General features: G+C 42.2%; 1 protein-coding gene across 2 annotated transcripts in view; it reads right to left on the minus strand.

The window, feature by feature from the left end:
* The window catches only part of FGF1 (fibroblast growth factor 1), a 79,105-nt gene extending 57,134 nt beyond the window's left edge, over positions 1-21,971 (minus strand). The window contains exon 1 of one of the 2 annotated variants that reach the window (XM_060765191.2): positions 21,382-21,971. The gene's annotated coding sequence lies outside the window, so the exon portion shown is untranslated. The remainder of the gene's footprint in view (positions 1-21,381) is intronic. The other variant, XM_060765187.2, reaches the window with a different exon arrangement.
* Positions 21,972-23,397: the final 1,426 nt, after the last annotated feature.

Here is a 23,397-nt window from a genome sequence, read left to right on the forward strand (position 1 = left end):
GTTTTATGACAGTTCTCACCATAGGTTATTGGGTGCTGTTTTTAGTTTCAATAATTGTTTTATATGCTTGCGGTTTTATTTTTTATAGTATTGTGTGTTTATTTTTTGCGTTGTTCTAGGCACATTGTGCCGTATGTAAGCCACCCCGAGTCCCTTCAGGAGATGGAGGCAGGGTACAAAAATAAAGTTGTTGTTATTATCATCATCATCATCATCATCATCATCATCATCATCATCAGGCTGAACACATCCAACCCTTCCTCTGTTGTTTCATTTTGCATACTTCCCAGATGGATCAACTGGGAAGAGAATGTTTCAGTGGACCACAAAGGACTGATTTGGATTATGTTTTGAACTATATTTCCATTGAGTTGTCAAGTTTAAAATTGGAGAGGGCTATGGTTTCTTTAATAGTTGTATAGAAGAGGGAATTTCAACAGGCATTCCTTCATCTCTGGCTGTGTCATTTTTTTGTTGATTGCCACAAAACTACAAACCTAAGAAATGTCTTATGTGGAATGAGTCCTTTAAGGACACATGTCAGGAAAGATGTAACAGAAAATTGTGATCATACAGTTCCTAAAATAAAGGTGACAGGTTTTTTTGTATTAGGTAATAGCAAGTGAGCTACTCTCCAGCAGAGGGTGCTGAAAGGTAAAGCTAAAACCTTGCAAGACTACTGCAGTTAGGGCTAAGAGTTGATTGGAATAACATTTCCCCAGCTGTTTTGATAAGTTTCCACCCAGCTTTTCTTTCTATTTTATGACCATGTTTAGGCACTCTGGAAAGAGAGAGCATGGAGTGGTAAGTGCATTCACTTGCAGTCAATGCTGACATGAATTGATAAATATTGACATTTTTAACTATGGAAAAAGGTTCTTTTGGAGAATCACTGGTTTAAATGTTGCCTTTTAAATCACTGCTGCCTAGGTTTCTTTGAAGAAGATCTCCCAGATCCACAGATTTTCATATGTTTGTTTTTACATTTCTGTCACTCCCTTTCCTGCAAGAAGCTTGAGATAGCATACATTTCAATTCCGGAACTCCCTTCTTTCCAGCGAAGCCAGAACGGTCCTTCTCTCGGTTGTCTTTCCGGCAGCAGGCTAAAACGTTTTTATTCAGACAGGCTTTTAAAGAGGAAGGTGATGTGGTTTTTAGCTTTGAATATGTTTCAATGGATTTTAACTCTGAATTTTATACTGTTATGTTTAATTCTATTTTAGTGTTTGCATGTTTGTATATTTTAAATTATAATAATGATACACTTTATTTATATTCCGCTCTATCTCCCCGAGGGAACTCCAGGTGATAGAATATAATTTTACACATATATAGGCAAACATTCAATGCCTTTTTAATACAGTAACAACAATGACATACAATACACAAACAAAGGCAAAGGTTTCCCTTTTCATCCCTGGCATTTGGAGGCGATGCTCAACTCTGGCCATGGGAAGGTGGTCTTGTTCCATTTTTCCATGCCAAGGAGCCTGTTGTTCTCAGACTCTCCTGGTTGTGTTTGCCAGCATGCATGGGTGCCTTTTACCTTTCTGTTAAGGTGGTACCTATTGAACTACTTACATTTCATGTTTTTGAACTGTTAGGTTGGCCAAAGCTAGGGCTAATAGTGGGAGCTCACCCCATTTCATGGCTTCAAAATGTCAACCTTCAGATCAGCAAGTTTTTCTGCAGCTATCGGTTTAACCTGATGTTCTTCTGTGGCCCCTTACATTACAAAAGTATGTGGTCATACTTTTAATGTAAGCCACTTTGAGTCTCCTTCAGGGGAGATAAAGTGGGATATAAATAAACATAATAATAATAATAATAATAATAATAATAATAATAATAATTTTAAATAGGTCAGGGGTTTCCAGGTCTCCAGATTTTGCTGAACTTCAGTTTTAAAGAAACACCAGATAGCTTGGCCACACAAATATTGCATTGCAGTAGATGTCCAACCATAGTTAGGTGGGCAGCAAAATAAAATTTACTTTTAAAAACCATAGTTGGCAAAAGTTTCCAGAGATCAATACACTATACTATGCAGATGTACACATCAGGATAACTGGCTTAATAATGCAGATCAGCAATCTTTTTGAGATGAGAATATGTTTGGCAGAATGGGGTCAACAGCATATCAGAGAAGGGCTGGCCTCAAGCTATTGATACATTTAAAAGCTCAGTGTCCTGTCTTGCAAGCTGGTGTTCCCAACCTACTTCTTCATGGTTGCCAGGTTGGATTCAGAAATTCAGACTTAATTAGGAGTAGCGATGTGAAGGGCATAACGAAGAATAATCTTTTGCACTTTTACGACCTCCTGAGGGAATCGTTTAACCATGTGTTATTACAACTCAGGTTTTTAAACGAGAAAATGGACCACCTCCTTAGAGGTTTTGCCTCTTTCTCAGGAATTCCTGTGCAATCCTTTCCCCTAAAGACTGAGAACTCTTTGTGTGCAGATCTAACTAAGGACTTGTGCCAAAATGGGGAGAAAGGCACATCGGATCTTGGGGTTCTTGGGGCTGAACGTGGAATGAATGATGAGTTGACTGAGGGAAGGGGAGAATCTTTGGGCAGTCATAGGACTGAGAACATCGTGGAGTGGCAGCGGTCTGTGATGGCCGCTCAGAGGACGATCAACAATACAACAACAGACCTTTTGGTTCAGCCAACCGCAGCCTGCATTCAGGATCAACATCTACAAACTGACATGTTTGCGGTGGACATTGCTGACCAAATGATAAACAGAGGCAGATGGACCTCTAAGAGGGCAGTTTGTAACTCCTTGGCCCAAATCCTGGGTAAAAGACCACAGGAAATAAGACTAGAAGCCATAGTGTGGTTATGGAGGGACTACCAATCATCTGACCGTTCCTCCCGTCTTCAAATAACACCAGAAGACAACTCATGGCTTGGAGAGCTTATGGCAAAGCGCTATGATTTAAAGAAATGGGGCATTACCATTAGGAGGGTAGTTGTGGACCCTCAGATACGCCCCTTATTTGCCTCCGGGGTTCCTTCTTGCCATTCCCCATCAGGTCCCCGTGCATCCACAACTAGCTCACCGGTTAGGGCCCCCCCTCCTGGTTCATATAATTTTGAGACTCCATCCGTCCCGGTCGCCCCCACTCAACCAGCCACACTCCTTCGCTCGAGAACCCTTCCCTTATTCAGTCCACTCAGCTCCCTTGATGTTTCATTATCTACCTCATCTTCAGAAACATCCCTTCCCAACGCCCAAGGGAGACTATTCCCCAGCCCGACTCCTTCCTCTGAGAGCTGACTAGTTACAGACCCCAGCCATGTAGGGGGGGAGAGGGTTCCGGAGGAGGGGGGTGCCATTCAAGTCGTGTGGGGGAGGAGAATAGCGGGTCACCGTCATCCCAGGGAGAAGCGCAACAGAGTCCTTGCGACCCTGGAGAAGGTAGGTAGTGGTAGGCTCCATGGCAGCCCCCTTGGTCTAAAGGTCCTGCTGATTAATGCCAGATCCGTTAATGGTAAGACTGCGGCCATCCAGGACCTGATCCTGGATGAGAGGGCGGATCTGGCATGCATTACCGAGACCTGGTTGGACGAGCTGGGGGGAGTAAATCTCTCTCAGCTGTGCCCACCAGGTTTTGGAGTGCATCAGCAGGCTAGACAAGGGGGGCGGGGAGGAGGGGTCGCAGTGGTCTTCCGGCAATCCATCGCCGTGACCAGATGCGTTGTCCCGCAAGCTTCTGGGTTTGAATGTGTCCACTTGAAGGTGGGGAGCCGTGACAGTGTGGGGTTCCTGTTGGTGTATCGTCCACCCCGAGATCCAGCAGCTTCCCTGTCTGAGTTAGCGGAGGTGGTCTCTAATTCGGCCTTGGTCTCCCAGCGCCTGGTGGTGCTGGGAGACTTTAACATCCACGCCGAGACCACTTTATCTGGCGCAGCTCAGGACTTTATGGCCACCATGACGGCCATAGCACTGTCACAGATAATATCCGGCCCCACGCATCAAGCTGGGCACACTCTCGACCTTGTCTTTGTGGCGGACGACGAATTGATCAGAGTGGAAGATCAAAACATCCTTCCAGTGTCATGGTCTGACCATCATCTGATCACATTTAGACTTACTGCGACCCTAAACCTCCGCAGGGGTGGAGGACAAATTAAGATGGTCCGCCCTAGGAGACTGATGGATCCGGATGGATTCCTGAGGAATCTTAGGGTTCTTCCTGCCTTGGAGCCTGGCGATTCTATCGACGCCTTGGTAACTCTCTATAACGGGGAGATGGCCAGGGCGTTAGATATGATCGCACCCGAACGCCCCATCTCGTTGCGTCGTGACAGGCCATCTCCTTGGTTCACCGAGGAGCTGGCTGTGATGAAGCACACGAGAAGGGGGCTAGAGCGCAAATGGAGGAAATCTCGAGATGTATCTGATCGAACACGGGCTAGAGCCTCTCTTAAGGCATACTCCGTGGCCATACGGGCGGCCAGGAAGTCATTCACGACCGCTCGTATAGCATCTGCAGCAAATAGATCATCGGAGCTGTTTCGGGTCGTGGGAGAACTCCTCCACCCACCTGCGGTGGAGGAGGTCCCTGACGACCCCGCAGCTCGGTGTCGCGATTTCTCACACCATTTTGCAGATAAAGTCGCCCAGATACGCCTCGAGCTCGACTCCAATTCCATCGCAGTGCCTGAAGAGGTGACGGAGGTACCTGCTTGTCCAATTTTGTGGGATTCTTTTAGGCTTGTTCTTCCTGAAACCGTAGAGGGGGTTCTTGGGGCTGTGAGGGCGACCACCTCACCTCTAGACCCATGCCCATCTTAGCTCATTAAATCAGCCAGGGAGGGGTTGGTTGACTGGTTTGTATTGATTATCAATACATCGTTGGAGCAAGGGATTTTTCCATCTGGTTTGAAACAGGCAGTGGTTCGTCCACTCCTCAAAAAAGCTTCCCTTGACTCCACGGTGCTGAATAACTACAGACCAGTCTCCAACCTCCCTTTCCTGGGTAAGGTGCTGGAGCGGGTGGTCGCCTCGCAGCTCCAGGGCTTCCTAGACGATACCAACTACCTAGATCAGGCACAGTCTGGTTTCAGGCCTGGTCATGGCACCGAGACAGCCTTGGTCGCCTTGGTGGATGACCTCCGTAGAGAGCTGGACAGGGGGAGTGTGACCCTGTTGGTTCTCCTGGACATCTCAGCGGCTTTCGATACCATCGATCATGGTATCCTCCTGGGTCGTCTCTCTGGGATGGGCCTTGGGGGCACGGTTCTGTCGTGGCTCCGGTCCTTCCTGGAGGGACGTACCCAGTTGGTGAAGCTGGGAGACGCCTGCTCGGACCCCTGGCCTTTGACCTGTGGGGTCCCGCAAGGATCTATCTTGTCGCCCATGCTCTTCAACATCTACATGAAACCGCTGGGAGAGGTCATCCGGAGTTTTGGAGTTGGGTGCCATCTCTATGCGGATGACACACAACTCTACTACTCCTTTCCACCTAATTCCAAGGAGGCTTCTCGGGTGCTGGACGAGTGCCTGGCCGCTGTGTCGATCTGGATGAGGAAGAACAAGCTGAAGATCAATCCCGACAAGACAGAGGTCCTCCTGGTCGATCGTAAACCGGATCGGGGTATAGGGTGGCAACCTGTGTTGGACGGGGTTACACTCCCCCTGAAGCCACAGGTCCGCAGTTTGGGAGTCCTCTTGGATTCTTCGCTTACACTTGAGGCTCAGGTGTCGGCGGTATCCGGGAGGGCCTTTGCACAACTGAGACTTGTGCGCCAGCTGCGACCGTACCTCGTGAAGGCGGATCTGGCCGGGTTGGTCCACGCCTTGGTCACCTCTAGAATGGATTACTGCAATGCGCTCTACGTGGGGCTGCCCTTGAAGACGGCTCGGAAACTACAATTGGTCCAGCGGGCAGCAGCCAGGATGCTAACTGGAGCTCATTATCAAGAGAGGTCAACCCTCTTGTTCAAGGAGCTCCACTGGCTGCCATTTATTTTCCGAGCCCAATTCAAGGTGCAGGTGCTCACCTACAAAGCCCTGAACGGTTTGGGACCACCCTACCTGCGTGACCGCATTTCCATCTACGAACCCACACGCTCGCTCCGGTCATCTGGGGAGGCCCTGCTCGTTATCCCACCTACGTCGCAAGCGCGCTTGGTGGGGACGCGGGACAGGGCCTTCTCTGTGGCGGCCCCCCGACTTTGGAATGCCCTTCCAAAAGAGCTTCGTCAGGCCCCTACTCTGGCAGTTTTCAGAAGGAACCTAAAAACTTGGCTGTTCCGATGTGCCTTCGCAGATTAGGAATCCCCATCCCAAGTCCTAGATGCACTTTAGCACAACTAATGCTGCTGCACACCGCACTTTTAATCCTACGTTCCTCCTGCCATCTCAGCACTTTTAACCCTGTACCCCATTGCGCTGGCCGAACCAGTTTTAATAGTGTCTTGATGTATTGTCATTGTGGTTATTTTGCTTAATTGTTTGATTTGCTTTGTTTATTGCTGTGTTATGTTTTCTATTGTATTGTGTTTTGTGGCTTCGGCCCGTGTAAGCCGCATCGAGTCCTTCGGGAGATGCTAGCGGGGTACAAATAAAGTTAATAATAATAATAATAATAATAATAATAACAATTTAGGAAATGAAGCATGCAGTAATTCCTTTTGACATCCGGAAGCCACCTGCCTGATGGAGTGCAATGTGAAGTCTCTATCTCATGAACATCTGGAAGTCACAATGGGAAATGAAAATGCAAGATGCAAAAGAAGTCCCGTGGACTGACTATAAAATGTTTTACTGTATAAAGAAATTTCTATGTTTATATGAATGTCCCTAAAATCAGAGCTTGGAAATGCACCTAGCAGTTTCCAACCAAGATATCAAGTAGCTATGATGGGAGAATTCTGGGAGTTGTAATCCAAAATACATCTTTTCAAAACACCTGAGGTCAGTATGCCAATTCTGGAATAATTGTTATGGCAACTTATTGCCAAGACAATATTCATTCAAGCCTGACCTGTTGATATTGTGCATCACCCTGGGGACCTGACAGGTAGAAATTAAGTTTATGTCTGTTATTGCATCAAACAAAAATAGCTGGATAGATTTTTACCAAATTTTGAAAGTATGTTTGGGATAGATTGACTTGAAATGTATCCTGGGTCATATACTCAAGATTCACTTTAAGGTAGTTTGCCTACTTAAGCCAGCCTTGTCCATTGCTCATTTGCCAATAAAATTAACTTTTGCAGATTTGTTATTGTGTGCCTTCAAGTCATTTCACACTTATAGTGAGCTAAGGTGATCCTGTTATAGTTTTTTGGGGAAGAGTTATTCAGAGGGGTTTGTTTTTGCCTTCCTCTGAGGTTGAGAGAGTGTGATTTGGCCAAGCAGGGATTCCAACCCTGGTCTCCAAATCTATGGTCTGTCAGTCAAACCATTACATCACATTGGCTCTTTGCCCTCTCAGATGGGTTTATGTATTGTGTCACTGTTGTTGAGCTGTCATATAGTTTCAATCCACACAGGCCCCTGCTGGGGTGCATGCATACCTTCAAATTAAGCAGTAATTGGAGTATTTATGCACAGAGAGCAATCTGATCCTGTGATATTGGCAAGGTCAGGGGAATAACTAAACAAATCTGCACTACAACCTAGAACTTTCTATGAACCCCCAGCCTTCTGTATATACAATGTGTCATAAGATCTATGTTACTGGAAAGAGGCAGGTGTCCAGTTGATTATTGCATCTATTTATGTCTCCTGGAGGACTGAAGGTGGTGGATACTTTCCTAAAGCTCTTTCCAGGATTTGTAGGCTGCAATCTACAGTACACAAGAATAATGCCTGGGCCAAAGAAAAACATATCTTTAAAAAATCCTTGCTTCCCACCCAATGGAAATTATACTGTAATAACAGCTGCTACAGTACATAAAGAAATTCCCTGTGGATTTGTTCCTGAAACATTTTCTTCTCCATGATTTATTTCACATTATGATGTGGGGAGGGAGTCTTCAGTATTTTAAAATGTTGTACTTACAATTTTGTCTCTCTGAAAGAATGTGGATATTATGGAGTACTATATGGCTGCTGCACTTGCTATCTCCTAGACCTTTTTGCTAAAAGAAATACAATGGGACTTCCACTTTCACTAGTGATAGAGGTGTAGGACCCCCACGGAAATGGGAAAAAACACGGATAAAATACCTGCCTTTTTAACCTAAGAGAATAACTCTCTAGGAATCTTTAGGCCCTCAAGGATGACTCTATAGCCAACTTGAGTCAGATGTCAACCACAGAATCACCCTGGAGGACTGAGAGATTCCTAGAGAAGTGTTCTTCCTAGAATGTTGAGATCTTCCAGTATGATTCTGTGGTCAACTTCTAGTAGAAGTTCTCCTAGAAGATCTAAAGATACTATATTACTAAATCCATGAATAATCAAATCTGCAAAAGTGAAATCCACAAATGTATATTTCTGTGGAAGTTGCTTTCATCTGAGAAAAAATATTAGCTTATTAAGCTCAGTACCATCTATGGTAACCTTATCCAACCCAGCACCCTCCAGATTGTTTGGGCTACAATTCCAGCCAGTCCCCTGGAGTTCTGGGGACTGTTCTCCAGCCCACCCGGAAGGTGGCTGCCCTGAACTAACTAGCAGTCTTGCTAGTTATAGGTCAGCTCTATCCTGCACTGAATATACCAAACATCAAACATGGATCCTTTTGTAGAACAAGATTAAAAATGTGCTTACTAAACCCTCCCAGAGATACATGCAAGGAGCCAGGTGTTGACTGCCTATAATTTATTTATTTATAATTCAAACTTATATGCCGCCACTCCCCTGGGGCTCGGAGCGGCTTACAAGAACAGGCTAAAATCCAACACAATTTAAAAACAATTTAAAACAACAATGTCAGAGATCAAAGGCCTGTCGAAACAAATATGTCTTACATGCCCTGCGGAAAGCTGATAGGTCCCGCAAGGCACAGACTTCAGGTGGTAGAGTATTCCAGAGTGATGGTGCCACTGCTGTAAAGGCTCTGCATCTGGTTGCTGTTAGACGCAAGGTCTTGACACTGGGAATTTCCAATAGATCTTGGTCCTCAGATCGGAGGGATCTCTGGGGTTGGTAGGGGGTGAGGCAGTCCCTCAGGTACAACGGCCCCAGACCATGCAAGGCCTTAAAGGTGAGTACCATCACTTTGAAAGTGATCCGGTGCTCAATTGGTAACCAATGCAGCTGTAGTAAGATCGGTGTTATGTGGCATCTCATCGGAATTCCCGCAAGAAGCCGAACAGCTGCATTTTGTACCAACTTGAGCTTCCGGATCACCGACAGAGGAAGGCCAATGTAGAGGGCGTTACAGTAGTCCAGTCTTGAGATGACCGCAGCCTGGATCACCATAGCTAGGTTGTCCCTGGACAGATAGGGGGCCAGCCGTCTAGCCTGCCGCAGATGAAAAAAGGCGGTTCTGCTAATGGCGGAGACCTGGGCCTCCATCGTCAGCAGAGGGTCCAAAAGGACTCCCAGACTCTTTACCAACGATGATGGGTGTAGTGCCTCGCCATCCACGGTAGACAGCTGGATATCCCCACTGCCTGGTTGACCCAGCCATAGGATCTCTGTCTGTGCTGGATTCACCCTCAACCTGCTGGCACGCAGCCATCCAGTAACGGCCTTGAGGCACTGATGGAAACAATCGGGTACAAAGTCCGGTCGGCCTTCCATCTTCAGCACTAGCTGAGTGTCATCGAGCCCAAAACCTCGAACCAGCCGAGCAAGTGGTTGCATATAAATGGTAAACAACAGAGGGGAGAGAATGGCCCCCTGAGGGACCCCACAAGATAGAGGGGACCTCTCAGAGACCAGGCCTCCCCTCTCTACTCGCTCTCCACGGTTGTGAAGAAAGGAGGACAGCCAATTTAAAGCTGTCCCCCTGACTCCAACAGCAGCAAGGCGGTGGGTCAAAAGATTGTGGTCGATTGTGTCAAATGTTGCTGTGAGATCCAATAACACAAGCAGCGCTAATAGTTCTTAAGGCTTGATGGGGGTAGGGGTGGAGAAGTATAGATCTGGAAATAGTCAATGTAACAATGCAATTGCATTGTGTTAAATATTTTTAATTACTATATATCTCTATCTATCTATATATATAAGGAAAAATTCTTAAGGCTGCATCGTGCTACCTTTTGTTTCTTTCACAGTACAGCTTTTGTTGTTATTAGGTTTCTTCAAGTCGACTTGAACTTATAGTGACCCAGTTTTAGGATTTTCTTGGCAATATTGATTCAGAGGAGAGTTTGAAGCTGAGCTGAGAGTTAAGCCCTGGCCTCCTAAACTCCATGGCCAATACTCAAACCACTGTACCACTCTAGCTCTTTTAGAATACATCCATGTAAAATGCATGGCATATATTACTGTCACCCTGACTGTTATGGCTGATGATGCGAATTATATTGCTTGCCTCTTTGATATGAATTCAATATTTTTCTAGTCACCAATTGCATGGATGCTAAAGAAGCAACTATAGGCAGAAAGGATAAACACAGTGGCTTTGCACAGCCCATATCACAGGTAAGGAAGAAAACTGTATATTTTTGACAGAGGCAAAAACCAGAGTGCTTATTTCTCATTAAGGAACTCCCAGGTAGTAGGGCTGGGAAAGACCTCTGCCAGAAAGGGCAAGAAAGGGCAAAATAAATTAGAGCAGACAGCTCAAGGTGAGACGTATAATTAATCTAATTCACTTTCAAGAGGTTTTGTATGACTGAAATGCAATATGACAAAGATATCAGTCCTTGCAAGTTGGGATTTTTTTCCTTCCCCTTTGCAGCCTATTTATTTATTTATTTATTTATTTCATATATTTATATCTCATCCTTCTCACTGGGGGGGGGGGGGGGCGCTCAGGGTGGCCTCACAACCAACAACAATTAGATGCCAAACACAACAATTACAATAAGAATTAAAATTAAAACACATTGTTAAAACATCAATTATATTAACATTCATTTAAAATTACCCCATATCTGCCCTGGAAAGTCTGTATTATTTTAGAGCATAATTTACAGACACATAGGGAACTAAAGGGGGCGGGGTGATAAGTCTCCCCTACTTGCTTCAGTGATGGAAGATCTTCTGTGAAGTGGGAAGTGTTAATTGAAAGATGAACTTCAAAAATACAATAGTTTATCCTTAATGCTGATGACATCATTTTCTTGCAAGTCTGTTTTAATGAATTTATGAAAGCAATTCAATTTTTATTTTCTTATTTTAGGAGCAGTATTTATTTATTGGCTTTATACTTCAACCTTTTCCCACAATGCAATTTAAGATGCCTTACAATAACTTTTAAAAGTTATCGCACATAGAAACGGGGGTTATGCTTTTTTGAATTACAACTTCCCAAATCATCTAAGAAACATGGAGCTCTAATCCAAAAACAAAATGAAATTTCCCAAACTATGTCTGAGTAATACTGAGAATGAAAAGCAATTCCCTCCAGAAGCTATTATTCTGTTTTAGAAAGGTCTTCTGAGCCAAGCACTAGCTCCTTTGCCCGTCAGAACAAGGCCTGTCTTAAATCAGCAAGATGGTACATATGTGTATACTTTGACAGAATGAATAAACAGGAAAAGAACTGAACTATGCTGTAATGTTGTATCTGCTACTATGCTACTATACAAATCCATATACTTGACCACAGAATCACAAAACTTGGTGCATTATCTAATGGGGACAAAACAAAGACTGTAGCAATGGTTTGGGCCATCAATAGTCTCGCTAACTTCCAAACACACACTCTAGATTTCTGTACAGTTGTGAATGAATTTCACATATCATACTTCTTATGCAAGTCTGATGCATCTGACCAGCAAACATTGTTGTTGTTTTTTTCTGGAAAACTACTGGTTTTCGTTCTTTTTGCAAGGAAATAATGTTAAAATTTTTATTAAGAATTTTAGATCAAACCTTTGATTCAATCAAGCCATGAGCTTGAATTCATGCAACCTTACATAGAATTTGCTGTGTTGATGCATGCTTAGGATCCAAGCAAGAGGCCCTAAGTGGTGGGGCATGCTGCAGGCCGAAGGAGAAGAGGACCAGAATCGTGATATGCTAGCAGAGGCATGATGTTAGATCCAGTCTTATATGTTTTTAGGAACTTTCTGATACTGTATTAGTATTCTTTGAGGTAACATTATTTTCTTACAAAAGAGAGGTGGACAAGTCTGGCTAGCTGGTTGCTATCCTTTAGGTTTGATGTTCTTGCAGTAGAATGGAAAGTCAGGGTGGTTCCCTTCAAGTGGTTTGAAACTTGTCATGAAGGGGAATGACTTAACCACACAAAATGTATTTTTATTTTACTTTTACCTAGACTTGAACCAATGAAGTACAAAGCTCATATAACTCAGTGAGCTTCCAAGACATCTCTAAACTAGATAGCGGAACCACCATCTTCTCTGGAGATTGAAGTCTTTAAGTGGTGTGAATAATATGTGGTGCCATTTGCACTGCTGGATGGAGATTGTAAACAGAAGTACGACAGACTCTCAAACAAGTTGCCCGCTATTTCCAGCCAGACTATAAACAGCACAAGTAACAACTTATTTTCTGTTTTGCCCTTTGCCTTCTATTTGCAGAAATCAACCCTCAACTTAGTCTGGAGTACCCTGAGCATGAATAAAATGTCTAGTATTTGAACTCTACTGCGCTGTCCTTGTACGATGTGTTTTTAGCTGGTCACATAATCCAGAAAAAAGGTAAGCATTTCTCATGGTTAACAATAACTGATTCCCACATAAATGTTCATCACTTGATGACAACATCAACCCAGTGTAAATGGGCCATATCTTCTAAAAAGATCTTGGAAAGGGTGCACTTTTGAATTTTAACTCTGAAAACTCTCAGCCCACAGAGCCTCAATCTATATGGCCGGAGGGCCCCAACGTATTGACATGAAATTCTGAAGAGGAATAATTCTCTTACTATCAAATTTTCTTTTGTCTGTTCAAAAACGTATGAGGCACTTAGTTAATGAGACTTATTCCCAGGAAAACATGTACTGGATTGCCGGTGGAATTATTTAACCATGAATGTGAAAGGAGGAAATAGCTATGAAACAGTATTCCCTCCTCAATGGTCTTCTCTTGCACACAGATTCTGCTAATTCCTTTCAGGCCATTATTTACATTTTTAAGACAGATATTTGAATAAAACTTTATCATGGTTAACATTAGCTTCAGTTATTTATGTCCAATTATTCATCAACAGTCTCTTCTAGGGCTGACCCCAGATGGACTACAACCTAATAGAAAGATTGCTCTTTTGTTCCATGTCTTCTTCTCTGGATCACTTCTAGGAATGCTTTGCTGGAGATCTACACTGAGCAGGAAGTTGAATTCAGTAACTCATGAAGTCTCTTCCAACTCTATAATTTTATTATTTTATGTATGGATACCAACATAAATGGCAGTTAAATCTCACCTTAATACTTGCAATGGGACAGAGTCCTGTTTGTTGTTGTTGTTGTTGTTGCATGCCTTTAAGTTGTTTCCAATTTATGGAAACCTTAATACAACCCCATCACATGATTTCATCAACAAGATTTATTCAGGAGTGGGTGCAATTGTCTTTCTCTGAAGTTGAGAGTGTGTGACTTGCCCAAGGCTGAGAGAGAATTCAAGCCCTAGTTGCCAGAATCATTGCCTGCATGGAAAAGTATGTCCTCTCTAGGCATTTTCTAGGTCCCCGATATGACTAAGTTTCAATAGGGGTCACTATTATTCATGATTTCACATATAGCCATATGACATCCATGGATAAAGAGGTCATGCTGTATTTTAAATAAATAAATAAATAAATTGTATTAAAGTTTGAAATTAAATTATGTGAACTGGTCCCAGAGACATGCAATGACTCACTCCTGTGAAGAGGTCAGATGATTTTGCTGAAATTTTGAAGCCATCATCAAGGGATATGTGCTCTCCACGCCTTGAAGTAGGCAAGGCACTATAACTGCAGCCTGCCGTTCCTAAGTAAAACGGGCATACACAAGTTCCTTACAGGGAATACTGGGGATTATTATGAAGCCCAAACATGACTAATACCTTACTTACCCCTTTGACACAGTTAATTCGAGTCATTATAAAAGGTGTCAGATGAAACACTGGGTGCAGCGGTAATGAATGAATTTTACCAGGCAAGCTAAAAGTAAGGTCTTTATAATAAGGCACAGTCATGATCACCTAATTTCTCTGTAATTCATTAAATTGTGCCTACCCATTTGCTAAGATCAAGATCATCTAACAAATTCACAAAGTAAGATTAACAAAATCCTATGAGATCAGTAAACTAACAAAAGCCTATAGCGAGCATTTTTAAAACAAAAGTTTAGGATATAAATTGCCTATTATTTTAAATTGAAGAAGTATGAGTCAGTCATTACATTTTAACTACTCACTTAAAATTGTTTCCCTCCTGACTTACCAGCTAAGGATGTAAGTGATGTATTATACAAGGGAGGCAAACCAGCATGGTACCAGTACCATCATTTTATACTGATGGATTATCACACAGTGCTTTGCATATTTCACTGCCAGTGTGATTCCTCCCTATGATTAACCCATCCTCAGTTCTTGTTGGGCAAAACCCATCAATAATTGTCAATCCGACAACATTGTACGATGGGTTTAATCCACTTCTGCACTGGCATGTTGTCAGTGAAGTGAAATCAAGGGGTGGGATTCTCCTCACCCATTCTCTTCTGTCCCCTTCACTATTCTAGTGTTGTTTATCTTGTGTGTTTTAAAAACAATAACCATTGCTGAATCAGCAAAAATGCTTTTAAAATAATAACAGAAAAAATTACAGATCAGTGGTAATGTGGGAATGTGAGATTATGAGAGTATGTAAATGCATGGGTGCAGGAACACAGATCAGCAAATTTGCACAATTGTGTGAATGGAGCGAGGTATAATAATAACAATAATAACAATAACTTTATTTATATTCCGCCCTATCTCCCCGCAGATTCCAACAAAGAAAAAAAGGCAAACATTCATTGCCTCAGTTTGTTGTTCATTTGTTCAGTCGTCTCTGACTCTTCGTGACCTCATGGACCAGCCCACGCCAGAGCTCCCTGTCGGCCGTTACCACCCCCAGCTCCTTCAAGGGCAGTACGATAACAAATACCAACATAATCGCTCAAAATACTGTGGGTCACGACAGAATAATCCCACATATGAAAACAATGTTTAACATGACATCTATAAATTAAATAAAATGTAATCTATCAAAAATTGTATCTAACATAAAACCTAACCATAAAACATCTGTGTTACTTAACATAAGCCAATGAAGGTTCACTAAGATATGTGAGTTATGTGGCCAGTGAAGTTGACTGGGCTAGTCCGCATACAATAATAGTTTTAAATCAGAGGTCTAGAAGCGGTCTCTCATCATTTAATCCTCCTCCTCTCCATATGCTAATAAGCAAAAGTAAGTTTTCAGTTGTTTTTTTTTAAGGAGATAGGGGAGGGAGCCAGCTTTATTCCTTTAGGGAGGGAGTTCAGGAGGTGAAGGCGATAATAGAGAAGGCCCGTTCTCTTATTCCCACCAGCTGTGCTTGGGATGGGGGTGGGACTGAGAGCAGTGCCCGAGTTAGTTTATAGTAGGAGATGTGATTAGTCAAATAGCCTGGACCTGAGCTGTTTAGGGCTTTAAAGGTAATGACCAGCACTTTGTATTTAGCCCAAAAGCAGACCGGCCACCAATGGAGCTGCTGCATAATGGGAGTGGACCTGTACTGGGCTCCAGTGAATAATCTGGCTGCTAGTGAGGGTGCTCATGCTGGCTATAAATATGAGTGAGTGTGTCACTGCCATGGAGTTGCAGCTTTGTACAATAAAGTGCAATGACTGAAAATAATAGCCTAGTTTCATCCCTCATTCAGGTCACTGGATAAGCCTTCCAATTTATATTTCCAAGTGCTCAGATCTTCACTTGAAACAGGAGCCATTAAGATAACTTGTTAGAAACTTGAAAGAATTTAATAAAAAATAAAAAACTTCCAAACACCATTAACAATTTAAAAACAAATTATATATTGTAACCCAGACACTATTTCAATCACATGAGCTTCAAACCCCCAAGTCACTATATATTTGCCTTTATGGAATCCATATTCTGAAACTATAGACTATTCCCATTTATGGTTTTCATTGCAACAAAGGAAACATAGAGCCGGCGTATCTACACATATTCACTCTGAAAATTGTATGTGTTTCTACAGCTGGATCTACACTGCCATATAATCCAGTCCAAAGAAGCTAATCTGGATTCAGAAACTGGATAATATGGCTGTGTAGATGGGGCCAACGAGGAGAGAGATGGGAAGAGAGAACAAGTATGGGTATTCTAGTGCTCATATGCTAGTATGAAAAGGGAGGTGCTCTAGAATGGTTGAGTGGTGGCCTGTATGTTTCTTTTGTGCTAATACTTAGCCAACTTCTCACTTCCACAAATACTTAAATGTTCTGTTGACTCGTGCAAGCAGAACATGCAGCAAGCTTTCTACTCCACATGGATCTCTGGATTGTAATTCCCACCCCACCAATGAGAGGGAGAATATATATCTTTCTCTCAGCAGGTGGAAGAACAAGTGTGTTGCAGCAGCGTCATTATAAGGCGGAAAACTAAATTAAACAGGAATGAGTTGAGAAACCGCCCCTCCCATATGCACTTTGTTACACATGCTCTCCTTCCAGCTTAGCCTTCAGCAATAACACTTTGCTGTCCCCGTTGTCCTCTCCTTTACCTGAACTATTTGGCAGCTCCCAAATATCATCCCTTTCCCACAAATGACTGTGTCAAAGTTTTAGCATATGAGACTCTTTACTGGAAGCACGAAGCATTTCCTTTGGGGGCATTAGTCAGAATGCGTGAGCACTGTGATTTCAGCAGAGATGGAAACAGGGCAGGTTTAGCTGAGTTGAGATGCCAAAACATGTGCTTTACTTCAGCAGGCAGTCTTACCCCTGGATTTCAAAACAAAGATGCAAATGTAGCTAAATGTTGGGGGATAAATACATCCTCTTTCATGATGACAAGAACTGTTAGTGACAAGTGACATAATCCTTTAAAAAGAGTGCTTTGAAAGCAAAATCTATTTATCCCAGCTTGCCTAGAAAATTCACCCCAACAGTAGCATGAGGTCAGTATTTGCTGAACTCATGCTACTGCTGGGGTGAATTTTTGAGATTGATAAAAGCATCTACTTAAAGTTTCATAAATTGTGCATTTTTATGAGGCATAATAAATTGCCCATAACAGGAATAACTGGACTTGTAGTGGGGTACATGTCACAGCATGTGTTGTTACTATTATTTGATATGGCCAATGAAATACCACACTGAGATCCTTTCATATAGAGCAGAACGGAGATACTTTCAATAATTAATTAACTAACGAAATCCCTCTATTCATCAAACCTACTCTGTCCATTGAGTTTATCATGGCATTAACAGACAAAAAGATATGCTTAAAACCAGCTACTCATGCAAATGTTTCCTCCAATATATCCTCGATTAAACATTTTCCTGTGATTCTTATCTGTCAGAGCCATCCCACACATTTTCCTGCTTTAGGTGAGGATGGTTTGTTGTCTCCACCCAACCTAAGTGAGGATGTATTGTACCCAAAACAAGTGGTCACAGAGAATACATTAAGGAAACAGAAAATCCATCCAAACATCTCACTGTATTTCTAGCTAGAAAAGCCTCAGATTTGATAATTGTTTGCTATTTTGTTACACCCAAATCTGATACCTGAGGTAGCTGCTTCACTCTTCCAAATGGCAGGACTGGTCTTATCTGTACTTCTGTCTGGCCAAATTCAGGCACAGTTTTCATCTCCAGTACCTTCACAACTGTGTGGTTGCTAATGGGTTCCCTGTTTTCCTTTACAGGTGAGGCCTGTTAATGATGAGAAGACTTCCCTATCCCCTTCATTTTTCTACAAATGTGGCTATTGGGTTTCCTAGCAATTAAGGCCAGATCTTTCTGCCAGTTATTTTGCATGAAGAAGAAAATATATGAACGGACAAACCTGTCTGGAAATAACTGCCTCAGATGCCATTATACAAGATATGACTTCTTGTCTCAAAAGCCTTTTCCTAATTCTACTGAGTGGGCAAGAAGCTAGCAGAAGATACAGCTAATACTATGAACACTTGGGCTGTCTGATGATGCAAACTTTAGTATAATCAAATGTGAGCTGGTATTCTCCATAAGGCAGTGAAATTGAATTCTATTTCAAGTAGTTGTTTTTAAAAGTAAGAATTGCCACAATGAGTTCTTAAGCTTTCTGGGTTTGCATGAGAATTTTGGTGGATGTTTTTCTAACAAAGAGAAAACTGGATGACTGGAACAGCCTCGGATTACAAGTTTGGACTGTGTGTTTTTTAAATAATTGTTCTAATGTTTAATGTTATATGTATTTTCAATTTCTTGTTTTAATGAGTCACCTTCGAGGTAAGAAAGGTGGTATACAATTTAAGTAATAATAATAAAATAAAGCCATTAAGGCTAAAATGTACAGATTATCGGCTCTGCTATAGCCCCAAGAGTATATAATTGTAAATGTGGAGAGCTGATGGAAAAGTCACACAGGATAGAGAAATACTGTTTAGGACTGCCTTAATGGACTTGGCAAAGTTGACAAGTATTTTCTTTGTCAGGGAAAATGAGGAAAAGCAACATGATGCTCCTAGATGTTTTGGATTAGAATGCTCACATTCCGTAACTATTGGTTAGCTGGCAACAGAGCAAATGGAAACTGTATTTTAAAACAGAGAACAGGTTGTTTACTGTAGCTGGTTGCACCTTTAGAAAATGAGAGCCATTTTGGCAGACTTTGTACATTTGTTTAAATGCATTTCACGTAACTAAATTATATTTCATCTTCCACCAAAAAAGTACTTTCTGCCCTGCTTCCATTCTTGGTTGTCATCTAGATGTTATGGAGCCCCCGGTGGTGCAATGGGTTAAACCCTTGTGCTGGTGGGACTGAAGACCGACAGGTTGCAGGTTCGAATCCAGGGAAAGCATGGATGAGCTCACTCTATCAGCTCCTGCCCCCCCCCCCCATGCGGGGACATGAGAGAAGCCTCCCAAAAGGATGGTAAAACATCAAAACATCCGGGCGTCCCCTGGGCAACGTCTTTGCAGACGGCCAATTCTCTCACATCAGAAGCAACTTGCAGTTTCTTAAGTCGCTCCTGACACACACAAAAATATATATCTAGATGTTTAGGTAAAACAATCTAGAGGAGAAACAAGGGATATCCTGCAGTTGAAGTTCAAGACAAAAAGCCAGAGGCAGCTAGAGTTTGTCCACGGATGTGTTCAAATGTTGTCCCCACCCATGTGTTCCAGTAGGTTCATAGATAAAACTATGATAAAATGCAAATATTACAACAGGTGTATATGCTCTTTGTGAGGTAGCCTGGGTGAACCCTGCATTCTTGAAATCCCCCACTACACAAAGAAGTAGAATTATGAATGTGATCAATAGTTGCAGCATATATAGAAAGCTAAGGAACTAACTATGAGATGACAGTTTACCTTGGACTATCTTCCATAAGTGTGTACATGTAGGCAATTTACAGAGACACATTGCATTACAATGTGGGAATTTAAGGAAACAAAGAAAGAAACATCCAGGCAGAAGAACTCTTGCTATAGATAGTTATCTTTAATGTGGCCAGATTCAATAGGGAAAGGATGCCAGTACAAGAGACTAAATTGTATTTCGACTTGCAAATGAATAGCAGACTTTAAAACTAAATCTATCCTATTTTTCAGGTTAAATCTGAACTTTTGGTGCATATTCAATTGGGTAGATGAGTACATCATCTGAGTAGCTGTAGGCCAAGACATTATCAAATACAAAGAGAATCTAAATACTAAAGTGGGGGATCTGACTCTCACAAAACCCTTGGCAAACCAACCAACAACAGAGTACAGTGTCTGTAAGAAGCGAAATAATAGCCCCACTCTTTTCCTATTTGATCAAATCTCATATCAATGTTCTGCACAGTTCTGAGCACCACAGCTCTGAAAGCATATTGACAAGCTGGAAATTGACCAGAAAAAGGTAACCACAGTAAAATGTCTGGAAACTAAGTCCCATGAGAACATTTTAGAAATGGCTTAGAGGGCTGGATGCATTTAAGCTCAGGGAAGAGAAGAGTGTTAGTTGATATGATAGCCAAAATATATAAGAGGATATCATATAGTGGTGGAACAAGATATTTTTCTGCTGCTCCAGAGACTAAGACACACATGAATGGATTCAAATTATATGAAAAATACTCCACCTAAACATTAGCAAGAATTTTCTCATGGCAAAAGCTATTTGTCAGTGGCCTCAAAGAGTGCTGGACTCTATTTCACTGAAGGTCTTTAAAGAAAGTTTGGATGGCCATCTCTCAGAAATGTATATTCCTGCATGTTAGGGAGTGGACTAAATGGCACTTGGGTTTCCTGCCAACTCTGGGATTCTAGGATTCTTTAGTAATAGCAACATATGCATGAAGAGCATAAAGGAGATCCTTCCAAGCAGCACCATTTAAATGAAGGCTGGTCAGAAGTAGAATGGGAAGAAAGAAGTAGAAGAACTATACCTGTAGACAGGCAAAGGACTAGACAGGCAAAGATAACATTGGATGCCATCTTCTGTTCTGGTCAGATGCTTCCCTGCATCCACAGAAGAAGCCAAATGACACTAAATAATTGGTAGATCTTTAAAAGCAGGCTATAGTTACACTTTCGTAAACATGCAAAACTCACATAGTAATCCTAGGAGTCACTTTGCTCTATATGTTAATATAGAAACCAGACAGTTAATATCTAAACAAAGCCCATAGATGTTAACAGTCTTTTAACTTCATCACTCACTTACTCCTACTCAGCCATTGTTTTCTCCACTTGTATGCTCTCGGGATGTGTTGAACCCCCACAATTCCCAACAACATGATGGTAGATGGAGTTTGTAGTCCAATATATAGGGAAAGGCAGAGATCCTTCTTTCCGGATTACATGGCTCTCATTCCTTGAATGTATGCCCTGCAACATGTGCAGTGTTTGTGTGTGAATAAGAACCAGAGATAAATTTTGACTTAAAAGGAAGTTCATATTAACTTTGACATCATCAACCGTCAAAATAGTATTACTATCAAATTCTCTCTCCTTCAGAAACAACATTAGCCTTTCCAAAGCCCATACACATTCTGCCATAAATAACTTTCCTCTCACTCAGCTCTTTTTCACATTCCATCTCTTTTCAGTCTGAAGCATTCAGAAGAAGTTATATTCAGTGATACTATCTTACCTGTTGGACACGGTTTCAGGCTGACAACCTTGTCGGAGCTTCTGTTGTTGATGTCAGGAAGCAAAATTCTTGCCTGTGGCACTCTGACTAGAGGAAGGAGGTGTGCGTGTCTGGCAGGTTTCCTTCCCTCCACTCCAGTTTCAATAGTTCCCTTCTGCAATGTGGATCCGTCCTCTTTCTTTCTGTTATTGCAGAGAACAGAGATGATGAGCTGTGACACCCAGGTCAGGTGTCTGGAAAGCTTCCAAAATAGTATCCAGAGCAAAAGGGTGCTATGGCAGGGCAATCAGAGAGGCTGAGTTCTTCTATGCAAACAATTGCCTTGGCTGTCGTTCTGGCTGTTCTGCTGCTTTCAGCTGCCTTCAGAGCCCCTGTCTGATGGAGAGGTGGGAAAGGACCCTTTCAGTCTCAAGCCATAAGCTGCCACCAAACAGAGGGGGCAGCTCTGGGAAGAAGGAAACCTGACACAGTCCCCTGACAGACAGCAAGACCGGTAAATAAGCACAACAGATGCATCTGCTCTGCTAGCACCGTCCTTGGCACACAGTAGGCACTGCAGTAGCAGCACAGCTTTTAAGTAAATCATGCTCTAAAGATTTCCCACAAGATGGATGACTGAACAAGATGCACTGCTCAAGGGATAGCCTGTGGGATCTGTATTTATTTAAAGGCATATCCTTGCTATGGAAAGGGTGGACTGCGCCAAGTGGGATCATAAAAATCTACAAGCAGAACACAAATGTTTTTCTCTGTTCATTTTGTTAGATTTGGTGGTGTGTGTGTTTGCATTCAGTTTCTTTTCCCCCTCTTTTTTCATAGCATAAGAGCAAAACTAGACATGAACCAGTCTGGGTGATGTGATGTGTCTGGTTTAGAAGTATATTATAATAGTGCACTAAGATCTGGTTCAAATTTTGAGCCAGACATGACTCTTAGCAATATTGGGCCAGTCATGGTCTTTTATGGTCTTATCAGATGGTCAAAATTGCCCTCCCTTGACACTTTGACTTCACTTGGGGCATGAAGCCCATCAATCTACTTCCAGTGAGGTTCCATACCTCAAGTGAAGTTGAAGTGTTGCAGGAGGCAGCAGTGGCAACATGGGAGGCTTCCTGTGTTGCATAGGAAACAACGGGGGGGGGGGGGGGCAGATGGTGATGTTTTCCCCTGTGGGATGAGTTGAGTGTCAAGGCAGGCAGTACATGTTGCAGGCCAACAGATTCTCCAAGCCCCACACCAGGCTCCACTGGATTCGCCATGATGTATGGTGAATCCTGGCCTCAATGTGATAAGGTCCTTACTATGACTACATCACAGGATTGTTATGAGGATAAAAGTGAAAATGAAGAGAGATATGTCCACTGCCTTGGGTGCTTTGAAAGAAAAGACATGTGTACTGTTCTGTGATGGTAGCAGAACCTTGATAGCAATTAAATTTACTCACAAGGAAATACTGAACATTTCTTTAAATCTAGGTTGCTACTATACAGCAAAGTTAGAAATGAAGAAATCATGAGCAACTTCTTAGTTCAATACCCCAAAAGCTCCATTCCCTCAATTTCCGAAAGTTCCTTGGTCCAGCCTCCAGGTCTTCCAGTTTGTGTTTTATCAGGCTCCTTCCCACGCTGGGCCACAGATGTTCTCATTTTGTTTTCATTCCTCAACCTTGACTGTGAACTCATAGCATAGAGGTGTTCTGGTGTTTTGAACACACCAGATATGACTCCATGACAATAACAATGTAATAAATGAATGAATAAATAAATACATAAATAATAAAATGCTTCAATAAGGAAATAACAATAATAACACTAAAATATTTTAATCTACACAATGCAAAGATGAAGAATGGAACCTGAAATTTCCCCCTTTTATCCTTTCCCTCTTCCTTCTTATTTTATTTTATTTTATTTTACTCCCTCTTTCCCCACACCATCCTATTCTATATCACTTTTTCTCTTATTTGACTATTTATTTTATTCATTTATGGAAAAAATCAATAAAATATTTTTAAAA

The sequence above is a fragment of the Anolis sagrei genome, chromosome 2 (genome assembly GCF_037176765.1).
Source record: "Anolis sagrei isolate rAnoSag1 chromosome 2, rAnoSag1.mat, whole genome shotgun sequence".
In the NCBI taxonomy this organism is placed as follows: Eukaryota; Metazoa; Chordata; class Lepidosauria; order Squamata; family Dactyloidae; genus Anolis; species Anolis sagrei.